We start from the raw sequence: 6,000 nt of genomic DNA on the forward strand, positions 1-6,000 counted from the left end.
ACTCACTGACCGTCAGTCTAATCAATAGTAAGCTCCAGGTCAATAAGAGACCCTGCCTCAAGAAATATGATGGACAACTCCTATGGAATGATACCTAAGGCTGACCTCTGCCCACCATACACACATACACACCCACATGAACATATACATACATAAATGCAAACAAACACAAACTTTGTTTCTTAGAGTGCTAGGGATCAAACCCTAAACATACTATCTTACATATCTAACCTGTAAAAATGTCTTTATAGCTTACATACTTACTTATAAAATTCCTGAATACTTCAAATACTCTAAAGAAACCCAAAGTCTCAACACACTTAACCTTTCTGAGAATAACTAAAAATTCTCAAAAGTCCAAAGATAGTTTTTGCATAAGACTCTCCTTAAAAATACATATCAGAAGAGCTTAGAACTAGAAGAAATCTAACACTTCCTGTTCTTTATCTATATTTTGTAAATCACTTTTAAAATATTTGCCAAGGGCTAGGGATGGAAATCAAAGATAAAATATTTATTTGCCTAGCATGCATGGATCCCTGGGTTCAATTTCTTGTACAACAAGAAAAGTCAGATTAATACAACACTGTGCCAAGCCTACTTCCCAGGTGAGAAAGGACTGTATTCAGTACTGCCTGTACGTATTAACAGCTTCCCTCCTCACAACAGGTTTGTCAAGGCATTGCCACATGCTTCCTATCACTGGGCCCTTCACAACTACATAAAAAAAGACAGTACAAGCTTTCCCACACATACTTTATAAATTAAAAAGAAAAGATTCTGAAATGACAGTTGTACCCCCAGGAGGGTCTGATGCTATCTATCGTGCTGGTCAGTTTTGTCAACTCGACATAAAATCGCCTGGCAAGAGGGACTGCATCTATCAAAGTGCCTACAGGCATATCTGTGAGGCTATTTTCCTAAGTAATGACTTACAGGCAATGCTATCACCAGGCATGTAGTCCTGGTGTCCATATAAGAAAGGAGTTGAACAAGCCATGGGGAACAAGCCAGTAAGCAGCATTTCTCCCACTATCTTCTTCAGTCCCCGCTTCTGTGTTCCTGCCCTGGAATAGGACCTTTCCTCTCCAAGTCTGTTTTGATTCATGTTTTATCACAGCACCAGGAAAGTAACTAGAACACTAATTAAGTAACAGAACTATAGGCACGACCTATCTTCCAGTCCACTTGCCTCTTGACTGCTTCCATGGATACCAGATTACATGGTCATTGGTGAAACCCTTAAAATTCTCATGGATGCTAGTCTTAGCCTTTAAAGATGCTATGTTTAGTCATTTTTCTTTTGCTACTGTCTTATGAAGAAAACATCTGCTAGTCCCTGACATTTATTAAATTCATCTATAGGCAACAGTAAGTCTATATATACTCTGCAGATAATATGCCCAGTCAATTTAGAAAGAGAATATCCTGATGGAATATCATCCAGTGGAGATGCAGTTCAGTTGGTACAGGGCTAGCCTAGCATACACAAAGCACCATATAAATGAGGTCTAGCGATATAAAATCTAATCGGGAAGTGGAAACAGGAGAATCAGAATTCGATGGGCATCCGCAGCTACATATCAACTTTGAGGCCAAGCCAGAATCCCCGAGACCCTGTCCTAAGAAACGAAGAAAAAGTCATCCAAAGAGGGAAAGGCAACAATAAAAACATCTTCGGTATAAAAGCAAAGGAAACAATGAATTAGAAAGAAGTAGAAATGAATGCATTGCCATTAAAGTCTCAGCCCAACTGTGGCAAAGCTTCTGGTGATTGAAAAATAATGTGGGGTTGGGAAAAGGAAATAAAAGGAACATAACTACTACTGGAATTCAACCCGACATCAAAGGCTCTAATGACAGCTGAGCCTGCCTTGCTGGTTCTTAGCCTCTCCCTCAGAAACAAACTGTTATATAACTGACCAAGGTTCTTCAACTAACACTTCCTCTCTGTCCCACATACGTGTCTTTTGTCCCCCCACTGTGTCACCCTGCCCCCATCTCCACAGGCAGGACCATAAGCAATCTGGGCAGCCACCGTAGCTACAGCTGGACAGGCCTCTGTCCAAAGTGCTGCTTTATTCCAGAGACTGCAACACAGAGACCGGTTAAGAACAGATTAACTGGCTTAAGCACAGTTCCAACCTCACTTCTGGTCCTGAGAAGCAGCTCCACCATATCTATCTTTAGGATGAATCAGACTCCAGACATCCCTGCTAATGGAAATCACATCATCATCCCTCATCTTCACAAACAACCCCATGCACAAGAATATTAACAGGAAGGTTGAACTCTTGAAGACGTGCTGTATCAACTGCTGCTTCTAATGCCTTCCCACGCAAGGCCAAGAAACAAATGTGGATTCTGACTTAGACGTCAACTCATTCAATAATGAAAAAAATGCATTCACCAACCACAAACATCATTACTCAAAAAATATTCCCACAAATCCAGTCACTGAATCAAACTAGCAGTTTGTGGACTCTAAGAGCCAGTTACTACAGGCACCGTTTGCCTTTTCTTCTTCCAATAGAAACACACAAATAATGGCAGTGTTTACAAAAGCAACCAATGTATCAGAAAAGTTCTGCCCATTCAAACGCACTTAAAAGGTCTCAATCTGCGCCAAATAAAACTCTGAAAGAATGGAAAATAAAGGGATGCTAACAACAGTGCCACGGCCCAGCTATCCATGTAGCATCATGCAGTGCCTCGAGCAGTTTACAGCTTGACTGTAATTCTTCATACGAGCAAGATTATAATTATCCCAATTCTGTTTCCTAAAGGATAACTATGAGACCATCCCAAGTGAGCATCCTGAGATGGGCCTCCTCCTCCCAATCACCTTCTTTCTCTAAGCCTCAGTTGCAGGTGAGGATCTAAAGGGTCCAGACTAAAGCTAAGAAAGCAGGTCTGATTTTCTCCCTACAGCGTCCTGTACGCCAGACACGAAACCTTTAACATATTTAGTCAACAAAATGGGAAACGCGGTACGCGGGGGTGGGAAGGGGGACGGGCGGGGGGGGGGGGGACGGGGAAAGTCAAGGGGGAAAAAGAGACACTAAGTCACCACTAACGTCCAACTGTAGCAGCAACTTCAACCAATTAGGATAAGAGGGGAAACTCCACTGGAATCCCAGGGAAAGGAGACCACTGGCTCCGCTGCCCCCACGCGCGCCGGGGTTCCTCCGGGAGCAGCGGGGTCCCCGTGGAGGCGTGCAGTGGCCGGCCTCGGCCTCGGGCGGGAAGCGCCGCAGCAGGCCCGGAGGCCGTCGGAACGCCCGGTCGCTGAGGGATGCTAGCGAGAGGTGGCGGGCACGCAGCTCCGTCGCCCCGGGAGGCGGGAGAGACCCGAGATGCCCCCAAGAGCATCCGATCGCAACGTGCACGTCTTGAAGCACCGGTGCGGGCCAAGCTAGGAGGCCCCGCAGCCCTGCCCGCCGAGCGGCCCACGTCAGCGGCGCCCCCGGCCAGCCCGCCCGCCCGCGCCTTACCGAGCCCCGCGGCCCCGCCGCGCCGCCGCGGCGTCGCTTCGCGCTGCTCTCCGCTCCGTGTCTGCCCTCCGCGGGCTGGGCCCGCCGTCCTTGTCCGCCGCCGCCTAGCCTAGCGCCGGGCCGCCCAGGGCCGCCGCGGGGGCTCGGCCGGGCGCCCCCCGCGCCAGCGCCTCATCCCGCCTCGCCGCCCCGTCAGGCTTGGGGGCGCCGGCTGCGGGCCGCGGCCTTGGGTCGGCACCTCAGGCGCGCGGCGCGCTCCCCTCCCGCGGCCGCCACGACCCCCGGGCCGCCGCCGCGCGCCGCAAAAGCCCCCTCGCCCGCACGCCTCAGGTCGCCCCCGCCCCGCTGGTCCGCGCCCGCTCGGCCTCCGCCTCCAGCGCTCCGCCTCCTCTGCACCCGCGACGCCCGCAGCGGGAGAAGAGGCGCGCCACCGCGGCCGCGGGCACGAGCACGCGCGAGGAGGGCGCAAGCAGCGCGCGCACGGCCGCCTCGCGCACATCGAGGCCTCGCCTGCTGTTGTCCCGGGAAAGCATGTGCACGGCGGGGGTTGTCGGGGGCGCGGCTGGGGGCCGCTTGGAGAGGAAGAGGGGAGCCGAGTGGCCGCCCCGGGGCTTGCACTCTGACTGTCCTCCTCGGCCTCTACGCCCTGCTTGGGGCAAAGATTCCAGAGCCGCCACAGGAAAAGGCATCGACTACCGCAGGGGCTTCTCTCCCTCCCTTGCTGACCCCAGAATCCTGTCCCTGCACCCGGGAAGGGAGGGGTCGTGGCCGCGAAGCGGGCGATCCTCCGCCCGTGCTCTCTGCCTGCTTGGAAGCTGGAATATACTCGCGCCGCTTATATTTTAGAATCTAGGGGTAGGGCGCCTGAAAGTTCCCTCAGTTAGCTTCTTTCTTCATCCTGAGTTCTGGACCAGCAAATTGAAAGTGGTATAGCTTAGGAGAAGGGCAAGAAAGGGTGAGCGAGTAGGGAACTTGAAGGCGCGTGGTAAGACGACAGATCCGGAGGCTGCGGAGAGACTCCCTGGGAACCCTCTGACCAGATGCCATTGCCCTTCATTCTTCCCAGGGTTCTTTTGTTCCGCCTCCAAAGGCTGTACTACACTTCCACCTGCAACGACCGCCAGCATGACAGAATGCAGGAGAGATAGCTGCATAGTCTGGTTTTCCTCTACCGCAGCTACCATCACCCCCTTCCCCTTTTTAATCTGTATGCCTTTTAGTCCTTCAGACTCATTCCATATCTAAATGTTGGGGGGCAAGGGGAGCAGCTAACCTACGTAACTTGCATTTATGTTCAAGCCTATTAATGCCAAATACTGCATCATCTAATGTCACTGCAGAGATTGGGTCCACTCAGCATTTAGTCATTTCAGTGGGAGTCATTGAATGTAAAACATGGCCTTGACCGCAATTAGCTGAATTTCAAGGGCACACACACGAACCAGGATTTCACCACATCCTGGAGAGAAATTAGAGAGTGTACAGTAATGAGCATGTACAGTAATTCCATTTTCCTGACAGTGTCAGTAGAACCAACGTTTCTTTAGAGTAAATAGCCTACACGTTTTCTAGCATAGAACCAAGAAAGCAATGGGATGAGAATGGCAGAGACTGGGCTGGGAAAGAAACATCAAGAAGCCATGTTTGCTAGATGTACCTCAGCCCTCTGCTGGGAGAGGCACGAGCACTTGGGTCTTAAGGGTCTTCATGACGAGAAGGTAAACGAGAAACTCCGAAAACCCTCTGAAACTGAAAATTCTTTTTTTGCCAAATCCAAACTGCCCCTTTTGGTCGCAGTGAGCAATGTCTACCCGAGGCACAAGAATGAATCCAGGAACTTGTGTTGGCCTGGGGACTTAGTGAGCGTGAAATGTGACTATCTTGTGATAGCAGAGGCAGTCAAGAGAGGAAAGAGAACCGGTCACCACAGGAGGCCAGTTTTGCCCAAGGGCATGATATCTTGGCTACTCTCAGCTCAGATCCTCCTGAGTCTATCTGCATTCCAGTCAGAAAGAGTTCACGTCCGAAAGTTTTACATAAAACCCTGAAATGCTGAATGTTTGATGGTTAGATGAATCCAGCATTGGGTTTGGGTGATACATAAAGGAACTAATATATATATATATATATATTATATATATATATATACCTGAGAAGTACAGGCGAGGTCAAGGGTTCTGATCCTTCTTCATCTATTGAGAGTCACACTCCCTTCCCCTGGAAAGAATCATCCAAATGGCCTCTATGCCAGCCCTTATCATTGCTAAACCTGCATATTAACTGGAGGCTTGATCACTGGACAATTCTATCCCATCTGACCTGGGTGTTCTAGGTACTTATAATCACGTAACCCTGTCTTCATGATATCCTCAGTGACTAAGTTTATAAATCACAAAAATTGCAACATTCCTTAAAAATAAGAATTAAAAAAAAAAGAAAAGAAAAAGTCTATCCAACTATAAAACAAAGCTAAATGATAGGATTTGTTTTCTCTGTGTGACTTGCT

At 49.3% G+C, this 6,000-nt stretch overlaps 1 protein-coding gene across 1 annotated transcript in view; it reads right to left on the minus strand.

Moving 5' to 3' along the window:
* The window catches only part of Arhgap32 (Rho GTPase activating protein 32), a 237,638-nt gene extending 233,819 nt beyond the window's left edge, over positions 1-3,819 (minus strand). Inside the window, exon 1 of the mRNA XM_052188752.1 lies at positions 3,495-3,819. The gene's annotated coding sequence lies outside the window, so the exon portion shown is untranslated. The remainder of the gene's footprint in view (positions 1-3,494) is intronic.
* Positions 3,820-6,000: the final 2,181 nt, after the last annotated feature.

The sequence above is a fragment of the Apodemus sylvaticus genome, chromosome 7 (genome assembly GCF_947179515.1).
Source record: "Apodemus sylvaticus chromosome 7, mApoSyl1.1, whole genome shotgun sequence".
NCBI lineage: Eukaryota > Metazoa > Chordata > Mammalia > Rodentia > Muridae > Apodemus > Apodemus sylvaticus.